At 46.5% G+C, this 12,072-nt stretch overlaps 1 protein-coding gene across 3 annotated transcripts in view; it reads right to left on the bottom strand.

Moving 5' to 3' along the window:
- The window catches only part of LOC141130613 (PC-esterase domain-containing protein 1A-like), a 98,441-nt gene that overhangs the window by 61,432 nt on the left and 24,937 nt on the right, over positions 1-12,072 (bottom strand). For all 3 annotated transcript variants that reach the window (XM_073618149.1, XM_073618148.1, XM_073618150.1), the window contains exon 2: positions 2,876-2,976. The gene's annotated coding sequence lies outside the window, so the exon portion shown is untranslated. The remainder of the gene's footprint in view (positions 1-2,875; positions 2,977-12,072) is intronic.

Below are 12,072 nucleotides of genomic sequence, written 5' to 3' on the forward strand. Positions count from 1 at the left end.
AGCTCGAAGGTCCAAAACGCTGGAGAAAAATAAATAAATAAAATAAAAACATACAAAAAAAAAAATGATAAAAAAAAAAAAAAAAAAAAAAAAAAAAAGACAGACACAATTCTCTATGGAAACGGTTCACATCTCCACAAGTCGCCCAAAGTTCAAAAAAAAAAAAAAAAAAAGTTTGAGCTTTTTTGTAGCTCAAATCGGGCAGATTGGTGCATTTTTGAAGCGTTGTGTTGCAGGTTTTTCTGCTCAAAAGCAATACATTAAAAAAAAAAAATTAAAAAAAAACACCACACAAACAAAAAACTCTAACCCTAGCCCTTAAGTCTAATATTAACCCCTAACCTAACAAAAGAAATAAAAGTAGATAATAAAAAAGTAGAGATGAAAAAACTGAAAAACAAAATCGCAAAACACTAACCAAATAGATATTTTTCTTCTACTGATTAATTAAATACCGCCAAAGTTCATAAAACATGCATACAAAACACCCAAAAAAAAAAAAAAAAAGCTCAAAAACGCGACGCTCGGGTGTGAATGAAGTCAAAGAGTCTAATTAGCCCTCCTAGTTTTTATCCTAGGGCAGTGATGGGGAACCTTGGCACCCCAGATGTTTTGGAACTACGTTTCCCATAATGTTCCTGCACTCTGCAGTGTAGTTGAACATCATGGGAAATGTAGTTCCAAAACCTCTGGGGTGCCAAGGTTCCTCATCACTGGACTAGGACTACAAGTCAATTAGTTTATGTTCTTGAGATGTCTCGAGACATCTGGATGGATTGAGTAGGTTTAGCAAAAAAAAAAAAAAAAAAAAAAAAAAAAAGATGGGCAGGGCTGACACCACTCACCATTGTGCTTCCTTGCTATTCTGTACAGTACCAAAATTAGGACCCCCCCCTGCCCAAACGCATACTTAAAGGGCACATGTAGGTGGCCCATTTATATATTCCAGCTTTGGATGCATTAAATAGGATAGCCCCCATTCCCACCTCCCTACCAACATCTTACCCCCACCACCCCCATTCCTACCACTACCCTACCAACATATTACCCCCACCACGCCCATTCCCACCACCCTACCAACATCTTACCCCCACCACCCCCATTCCTACCACCCTACCAACATCTTACCCCCACCACCCCCATTCCCACCACCCTACCAACATCTTACCCCCACCACTCCACCAACATCTTACCCCCACCACGCCCATTCCCACCACCCTACCAACATCTTACCTCCACCACCCCCATTCCTACCACCCTACCAACATCTTACCCCCACCACCCCCATTCCCACCACCCTACCAACATCTTACCTCCACCACCCCCATTCCTACCACCCTACCAACATCTTACCCCCACCACCCCCATTCCCACCACCCTACCAACATCTTACCCCCACCACCCCAATTCCCACCACCCTACCAACATCTTACCCCCACCAACATCCCCCCCATTCCCACCCCCCTACCAACATCTTACCCCCACCACCCCCATTCCCACCACCCTACCAACATCTTACCCCCACCACCCCCATTCCCACCACCCTACCAACATATTACCCCCACCACGCCCATTCCCACCACCCTACCAACATCTTACCCCCACCACCCCCATTCCTACCACCCTACCAACATCTTACCCCCACCACACCCATTCCCACCACCCTACCAACATCTTACCCCCACCACTCCACCAACATCTTACCCCCACCACCCCCATTCCCACCACCCTACCAACATCTTACCCCCACCACCCCCATTCCCACCACCCTACCAACATCTTACCCCCACCACCCCCATTCCCACCACCTTACCAACATCTTACCCCCACCACCCCCATTCCCACCTCCCTACCAACATCTTACCCCCACCACATCCATTCCCACCACCCTACCAACATCTTACCCCCACCACGCCCATTCCCACCACCCTACCAACATCTTACCCCCACCACGCCCATTCCCACCTCCCTACCAACATCTTACCCCCACCACGCCCATTCCCACCACCCTACCAACATCTTACCCCCACCACCCCACCAACATCTTACCCCCACCACCCTACCAACATCTTACCCCCACCACCCCCATTCCCACCACCCTACCAACATATTACCCCCACCACGCCCATTCCCACCACCCTACCAACATCTTACCCCCACCACCCCCATTCCCACCACCCTACCAACATCTTACCCCCACCACACCCATTCCCACCACCCTACCAACATCTTACACCCACCACGCCCATTCCCACCACCCTACCAACATCTTACCCCCACCACGCCCATTCCCACCTCCCTACCAACATCTTACCCCCACCACGCCCATTCCCACCACCCTACCAACATCTTACCCCCACCAACATCTTACCCCCACCACCCCCATTCCCACCACCCTACCAACATCTTACCCCCACCACGCCCATTCCCACCACCCTACCAACATCTTACCCCCACCACCCCCATTCCCACCACCCTACCAACATCTTACCCCCACCACGCCCATTCCCACCACCCTATCAACATCTTACCCCCACCACCCCCATTCCCACCACCCTACCAACATCTTACCCCCCACCACCCCCATTCCCACCACCCTACCAACATCCCCCCCCACCCCCCTACCAACATCCCCCCCCCACCACCCTACCAACATCCCCCACCCCACCACCAACATCCCCCACCCCACCACCAACATCCCCCACCCCCATTCCCACCACCCTACCATCCCCCCCCCCCACCCCTATTCCCACCACCCTACCAACATCCCCCACCCCCATTCCCACCACCCTACCAACATTCCCCCCCCATTCCCACCACCCAAAAATAAAAATATACTTGCAAGGATGTCAGCAACATTGTTGCAGATTCTTACCTTTTTGTAGAAATGGCGCTGTAGTTTCAGATTCCTTTCCCCCACCGACTTTTGAATTGGGGATCTGCCTTCATCACCGACACACCTGAGTGATCTCAGTGCTGTAATGAGAAAAGCTGCAGCTTCAGAATTGTTTTGGAGGAGGAGGAACCTTACATTAGGAGTGTCCCACCAAAAATAAAAAAATTCAAAATATGGAAAATGACAGAAATGTAACGGCAGAGGGACACAAACCCAGCCTGGCAGGTAAAAGGTGGAACCCGCAGATTTTGTTGTGTCTGGCAGACCAGATGATGTTTTCTTGAAAAAGAAAAGAAAAAAGAAAAAATGAAACTGGAGAGAAGAGTTTCACTTTCCTGTTTATGTTCAGCCAAATGTGTCCTCCTGCCGCAAACAAGACTCAGTAGGGACCTCGTGCAGAATATGCCAGTGACTGGGCACAAGGGCTGCAACTAACGATTACTTTCATAATCGATTAGTTGGCCAATTATTATTTCGATTAATCAGATAAAATCATAAAAAAAAAAAAAAAAAAAAGTAACTGCAATTTTTTTTGTTTATTTAAAGTAATAATGAAAATTATGGGGCACAATTCCGCCCAATGACACCAACAATGGGGCACAATTCCGCCCAATGACACCAACAATGGGGCACAATTCTGCCCAATGATGGGGGATTGTTTATGCCAGCGTCACTGGTTGTTACTATGGTACAGGTGGCTGGACCACAGAGTCACTGGTTGCTACTATGGTGCAGGCAGATGGGCATCACCGGTCGCTAGGACACAGGTTGTCAAGCCACACAGCATCATTGGTTATGGTGCAGGCAGCTGGATCACCACGCGTCACTGGTTGTTATGGTGCAGGCTGCATGGCGTCCTTGGTTACTATGGTGCAGGAGGCTGACCCACACAGCAGCATTGTTATGGGGCACGTGGCACCAGTGCCCCATCGGCTCAATAACACCTCCCTTCATTGCAGCATGGACAGAGCCTCCAATATGGACACTCTGGCTTTAGGGCCACCGCCCCAACCAAGTGCCACCTAAGGTGGTCACCTCATGTTCCCGGATGTGACGGATGATGAAGATTCTCTGGTTGGTGTAGAAGGCAATCGCCGCCCATCAGATTATTATTACTGCACTATTTTTAGCAGCATTTCAACATAAAAAGTTTGTATTTTTATAATCAACTTTAAATTAACTTTTAAAAACGCTCTCAGAACTTCCTTTCTGGTAACGATCGTTTCCTCCACCACTCAGCCCACTTCCTTCAACCATCACATAATCAGAGGGTGGAAGATACATGGGGTGGGGGTGTGGGGGCAGGAAATCGTCCTCTATCAGATTTTTATATCAGTAAGACAACACAGAGCACAGGAGAAGTAGTACTGTGCAGAGTTCACCGAGAATTACACTCAGCATACAGGACAAGAGAAGTAGTACTGTGCAGAGTCCATACATACAGAATAGAACAGATACCGAGAATTACACCCGGCATACAGGACAAGAGAAGTAGTACTGTGGGGGGGCGTGGCTAGCCAGCGTCGAAGATGGATGCATACTCTAACAGCTCCTCAGTGAGAGAGGACAAGGGAGCGACTCAGGCCCGCCAGGTACAGCGATACCTCGCCATCTTCGCCCCAGAGCTGCAGCACACCCCCCGCCGACGATGTTCTGAAAACGGATGGGGGAATTCAAACCATGCTCATGTCAATGCAGTCATCACTGATGACAGACCTTTCATCATGGTTTCACAAAATTAAACACAGACATGAGCTGTATGGGCCACAGAGTTACTACCATTGAAAAAGGAATGGTGGAATGCACAACCACAGTGAATGATTTGATTGACATGTACGATGAGGTCAGAGAGGAGCAGGAGTGGGTCCGGGCCAAGCTGGCAGACTTAGAAGACCGTTCCAGACGCAATAACATTAAGATACGGAGGATCCCCGAAACTATTCTGCCAGCAGACCTACACAAGTATGCCAGTAAGTAAGACATCATACGCACCATTCTGCCCGACGCTTCACCCAGGGACATCATTGTAAACAGGATCCACAGAATCGCAAAGCCCCCCTCATCTAGCAGCATCTGTACCAAGGGACGTACTCATGCGGGTCCATTTCTTCCATATAAAAGAAAAAAATGATGTCTGAAGCCAGGTCTAAAACACCATTGCCCCGACCCTACAAGGGTATCCAGCTGTACCCGGACCTCTCAACTCAACGGAATCTGAACCCTGTCACTAAAGGCCTCCACAATCACAAAATTGTGTATAAGTGGCGCTACCCTGCGACTCTCCTCATTACAAGGAATGGTAGCACCCATACCGTTGGTGATCTACAGAAAGGCATGCACCTCCTGCACGACTAGGGTATCATCCTGGAACCCCCCAAAGTGGATTTCCCTCTGCAGCAGCGCAGAACCTCGCAATCTCGTAGACACCAGGGGACCAAAGGTTACCAACCACAGACCAACACCTGATCTGTGATCTGACGGGCCTACAACCCCAACGACATTTCTCCCTCACTGTTCATTGTACAACAAGTTCTTCCCAGTTACTAACCGTTTCCCCCCCATAGCGGCCTAGCTGTATCCAGCTGCTTTTTTTTTTGCTCACGCACGCGGCCTCTTTTCCTGTATCGAACAAACACTACTTAACAGGATCGTTCTCAGCATTTCTACTTGTTCATAAAATTGATTTGACTTATTGCTTTTTCTCGCAGCTCTAGAACTAAACCAGCAACACCGTGAAATCTCCAACCCAGCGGACCCGCAACTTCTGACGACTAACTGTGTTTACCAATCTATTTCCCACCACACGCACCGACAGCCAACAATGCCGTTTACCATTTTATCAATCAATGCCAAGGGCCTAAACCACCCAGCCAAAAGACACTCCTTATGGCACACTGCTGAAAGACTCAATAGTGACATCGTCTGTGTCCAAGAGACACACTTGCTGCCCAAGTCAGCAGCCATTTGTTCTAATAAATACTCTCACATCTATCACGCTACCTATACATAAAAAAATAAAAAAATAATATAGGAGTCCTTGTGGCTATCAAAAAATACTTTAGACTTCCACCTGCTCCAAGAGATCTTTGACCCACAGGGTAGATACTTAATCCTACTTTGCGCCCTTAATAAAATCAAGTACACACTACTAAATGTATATGCCCCCCAATACCCATCAGTTGAGCTTCATCCGGAAAGCCATAAGCAAAGCCCAAGAAGTCAGAAAAGGTCATCTACTCATTTGTGGCAACTTCAACTTGGAAGCAGATATCCATATGGATACCACTTCAGCAGCCAAAAGAAGAGAGTCCCCCCTGAAGCAATTCCTCACATCACAGGATGTATTTGATGTCTGGAGATGTCATCATGGGTCTGAAAAGGACTACACCTATTTTTCACCACATCATAAATCCTATTTGAGAATAGACATGTTCCTTACAGATAAGTGGTTGTTTCAAAAAATCAGCGCATCTGCTACCCACACCATGACGTGGTCAGACCACGCTCCAATCACAATCTCTATAAATGACACTGAATGCCAGTGAAAAATGTTTATCTGGTAGCGCCAATAACTACGTAATGCAACACCCAACCCACTCGCAGGAAATTAGGAAATTAAGGAGCACCTAAAAGAACACTTTGACCTCAATAGTGGTTCAGCAGGGGACCCTGCCATGGTGTGGAACGCGCACAAAGCTGTTATTCGAGGGGTTATACCGAAATTAAGTTCCCTATGTAAAAGGAAGAGGACGCAGCACATTGATGATCTGACCTCACAAATTGCAAGCATTGAGACCCTACACAAAACCAAAGCAAACCCAACACAACTGGCCCAACTGCTGTCACTGAGGCAGGAATTGAGGACACTACTCCTCAACTCCTTCAAACACATACAGCGCAAAATCAAAGCCACCTCTTATTCCACCTCTAACAAAGCGGGGGGGGGGGGGGGGAATTGGCGCAGCGCCTGAAGGGGCAAAGGACTAAGACTAAAAATAACCCACTTATTCCACCCTCACACCAAAGAGAAACTGACTAATCCCCAAGACATTGCTAATGCATTTAGTGACTACTATAGTGACCTATATAATATTAGACAAGACCTAACCACACATCAACCCTTAAATGAGGATATTGATGCATTTCTGCAGCAAATTACGCTTCCGAAACTGACAGAGACACAATTGGCCTTCATGAATGAACCCTTCACTGACCAGAGATTCTCACAACGATACACTCATTACCATCGGGGAAAGCTCCAGGACCGGACCAGGGAAAGAACCAACCTCCCCTCAAAATTTCCGTCCTATATCCCTCTTGAACCCGGATGTAAAAATATATGCCAAAACCATTGCCAGACGCCTGTTAGAGATAATGCCAGATCTCATACACTTGGACCAATCTGGATTCACCAGAGGGAGACAAGCACCTGACGCAACAAGACATATGATCGACTTAATACACCATGCTGAATCCACCGGAACGCCTTCTCTGCTGCTCTCCTTAGACGCAGAGAAGGTGTTCGACAGGGTACACTGGACATATCTACAAAAAGTATTCCTTAAATTTGGATTTAAGGACCACATATACAGGGCCATCATGGCACACTACACCACTCCGTCAGCACAAGTATACTCAGCAGATATGCCATCACAACCGTTTAATATAACCAATGGTACATGCCAAGGGTGCCCCTGGTCACCATTAATGTTCAACCTACTGATGGAACCCTTGGTCGGAACATGCGGGATCGAACCCCCTGATCACAGGCTTGATGATAGGTAAAACCCCACACAAAATAAGTTTATTCGCAGATGAGCTAATTTTGATCTTAACTAATCCAACTTCCTCACTGAAGGAAGCCCAAAAACTGCTAGAATGTGTCGGAAGGGTCTCTTACTATAAGCTAAACACATCCAAATCGCATATTCTAGACCTTAAACTAGACGCCACAACAAAAAACTTGCAACAGGTCCAATACCCGTTCACCTGGCCAAGCAAAAGTATTTCCTACCTTGGAATTCACCTTACTCGATCGGTCAAAAACCTTTTCCCGGTTAATTATAAACCTCTCCTGATCAAACTGCAAACAGAAATCCAATCAATACTTAAACATGAATTATCATGGTCCGGCAGACTTGCAGCATTCAAAATGCTACACCTACCACAAATCCTCTACTTATTTAGGACTCTCCCTATCCCCATACCCAAATACTTTTTCAAATCTCTTCAAACTTCATTCAACAAATGTATATGGAAAGGATCTAAACTTAGGTGCGCACAATTGAAACTTGTGAAAAATAAATTAGCGGGTGGCTCGGGAACCATTGACTTTGAAGATTATTACACAGCGGCAGTGCTGGACCAACTTACTGAATGGTTCCAACAGTACCCTAACAAATTGTGGAGTAAAATAGAAAGTTTATCACCAATACGCCCAAATTTAAAATGGTGGTTAATAAGCACCCCCCCCCCCCCCCCCCCAGGGATCCAAATTACCTTCGGCGCTATCCCCCACCATGTTAACCTCGGCCATCGCTTGGCAAAAATTGATTCAAGATAGTGCCAAATACCCCAACACGCCACGGATACTAATTCCAATTGAATCTCTCCATCACCTGACTTATCTCTAACCCAATGGTCCCAACAAGGCATCCTCTATATTCAAAACTTACTACAGGGCTCCCATATGAAACCCTTTACTCTCCTTCAACGCGAATATAACCTACCCCTACTGACCTTTTTACATATATCAGAATCAAACACATTTAGTAAACCTCCACTATAGTTATGAAATGGCAACTAGCGGAGACTATATGATAAACACTTCACGACCGGCCACTGTATATATACGTCATTTTTTTAAAGATGGATATCTCGGTAACGGCAGCAGCTGCTGCCACAACCGAGGTATCCATCTTTAGGGCCGGCGTTTCTGTACACGATAATGGTGGTCTCTGCGGCGGGTTCGCCACGAGATCACCATTATCGGCGGCGGGAGAGGTGCCACCCCCCCTCCCGCGCCCTCCGCCGCTTACCGGAGCCGTCGGTAGCGGCGGAGGAGATCGGGACCTGTCACCGCTGAGGTACTGAGACGAGTGAGGCCAAGATGGCCCCCACCCGTCTCTATACCATGTGACGGCCGGAGCGACATCATTACGTTGGCTCCGCCTACTTCTCTTAAAAAGGCACAATTTTTTTTGTGTCATTTTTTTAAACGACTTTTTTTTTTTTTTTTTTTTTTTTTTTGCATTTTAGTCTAAATATGAGATCTGAGGACTTTTTGACCCCAGATCTCATATTTAAGAGGACCTGTCATGCTTTTTTCTATTACAAGGGATGTTTACATTCCTTGTAATAGGAATAAAAGTGATCCAATTTTTTTTTTTTTTAAAACAGTGAAAAAATAAATAAAATAAAGTAAAATAAATTAAAAAAAAAAAAAAAATAATAATTTTAAAGCGCCCTGTCCCGACGAGGTCGCGCGCAGAAGCGAACGCATACGCGAGTAGCGCCCGCATATGAAAACGGTGGTCAAACCACACGTGAGGTATCGCCACGACCGGTAGAGCGAGAGCAATAATTCTAGCCCTAGACCTCCTCTGTAGCACAAAAGATGCAACCTGTAGAATTTTTTTAAACGTCGCCTATGGAGATTTTTAAGGGTAAAAGTTTTACGCTATTCTACGAGCGGGCGCAATTTTGAAGAGTGACATGTTGGGTATCAATTTACTTGGTGTAACATTATCTTTCACAATATAAAAAAAAATTGGGCTAACTTTACTGTTGTCTTATTTTTTTATTCAAAAAAGTGAATTTTTTCCAAAAAAAAGTGCGCTTATAAGACCGCTGCGCAAATACGGTGCAAAAAAAAGTATTGCAATGACCGCCATTTTATTCTCTAGGGTGTTAGAAAAAAAACAATATATAATGTTTGGGGGTTCTAAGTAATTTTCTAGCAAAAAAACCTGTTTTAAACATGTAAACACCTAAAATCCAAAACGAGGCTGGTCTTTAAGTGGTTAAAGGAAAGAAAGCGTGGCCTCCGTGGGAAAGGTGGTCTGGAGCTGCGAAGTTCCTTTGACACAGTTGAGTTGCAATTAACTATAGTCATGATTCAGCAGTAAGTTAATCTCCAATGTCTTCACATTGGTCATGTATAGGTTACGCAAACGACGTAGACCCAGCCCTCCCCAGGCAACTAAAGAGATCCCACTGGGGGTTCCTGGGGGAGTGAGGAAATATAATTTCATGACAACCTATATTTAATGTATAAATTGTAGTACAGAGTTTTCTGTTAGTAGATCCACGAACATGTATCTGTATATTATTTTATCTGCGATACTATGTAAACGATGTACAACGTACTCATTGTTTTCTTATGTCGTCTTTATTATAAAACAAAAACCTATTGGTGAAAAAAAATAATTCAATTAACCCCCAATAAATAAAGTAAAAATAAAAAAAGAAGGGGGGGGGGGGGGAGAAAAAACAATCGCAAAACACTAACAAAATAGATTTTTTTCTTCTACTGGTTAATTAAAGACCGCCAAGGCTCATAAACATGCATACAAAACACCCAAAAAATGCTCAAAAATGCGACGCTCGGGTGTGAATGAAGTCAAAGAGACCAATTAGCTCTCCTAGTTCTTATCCTAGAGCAGGGATGGTGAACCTTGGCACCCCAGATGTTTTCGAACTACATTTCCCATGATGTTCATGCACTCTGCAGTGTGTTTGAGCATCGTGGGAAATGTACTGTAGTTCTAAAGCATCTGGGGTGCCAAAGTTCCCTATCACTGGGCTAGGACTACAAGTCAATTAATAAGTGTATGTTCTTGAGATGGACATCTGGATGGATTGAGTAGGTTTAGCAAAAAAAGGAAAAAAAAAAAAAAGACAGACAGATGGGCAGGGCTGACACCACTCACCATTGTGCTTCCTTGCTGTTCTGTACAGTACCAAAATTTGGAACCCCCCTCCCAAACACATACTTAAATGACACATGTAGGTGGCTATTTATGTATTTCAGCTCCACCACCACCACCCTACCAACACCTCCCCCCATTCCCACCACCACCACACCAACATCTCCCCCCATTCCCACCACCACCACACCACCAACACCTCCCCCCATTCCCACCACCACCACACCACCAACATCTCCCCCATTCCCACCACCACCACACCACCAACATCTCCCCCCATTCAAACCACCACCACACCACCAACTTCTCCCCCCATTCCACCACCACACCACCAACTTCTCCTCCCATTCCCACCACCCTACCAACATCTCCCCCCCACCACCACCACCCTACCAACATCTCCCCCCATTCCCCCCACCACCACCACCCTACCAACATCTCCCCCCATTCCCCCCACCCTACCAACATCTCCCCCCATTCCCCCCACCACCACCACCCTACCAACATCTCCCCCCATTCCCCCCACCACCACCACCCTACCAACATCTCCCCCCATTCCCCCCACCCTACCAACATCTCCCCCCATTCCCCCCACCACCACCACCCTACCAACATCTCCCCCCATTCCCCCCACCACCACCACCCTACCAACATCTCCCCCCATTCCCCCCACCACCACCACCCTACCAACATCTCCCCCCATTCCCACCACCACCACCCTACCAACATCTCTCCCCATTCCCACCACCACCACCCTACCAACATCTCTCCCCATTCCCACCACCACCACCACCCTACCAACATCTGCTGTATCTGGTAGACCAGACGACATTTTCTTGTGAAAAGAAAAAAAAAGAATGTAACTGGCGAGAAGAGTTTCACTTTCCTGTTTATGTTCAGCCAAGTGTGTCCTCCTGCCGTAAACAAGACTCAGTAGGGACCTCGTGTAGCATATGCCAGAACTTGCATCTATTCAGTGACTGGACACTGATCCAAGGTCATGGCTCTAGGGTTGGACAAGGTCCAGTCAATGAGTAGATAAGAGTTCAAAACACACACAGATTGATCTATGATGGTCATCCAGGGTTCCATCAATGGATCTCAGCTCTCAAAATGAAGCCACACACACCATACAACATTATGCTCAAAACAGTGTTCTCCAAACTGCGGCCCTTGGGGTGCTATTGTATTCTCCAACAATGGGGCACAATTCCGCCCAATGACACCAACAATGGGGCACAATTCCCC

The sequence above is a fragment of the Aquarana catesbeiana genome, linkage group LG01 (assembly GCF_042186555.1).
Source record: "Aquarana catesbeiana isolate 2022-GZ linkage group LG01, ASM4218655v1, whole genome shotgun sequence".
Lineage (NCBI taxonomy): Eukaryota > Metazoa > Chordata > Amphibia > Anura > Ranidae > Aquarana > Aquarana catesbeiana.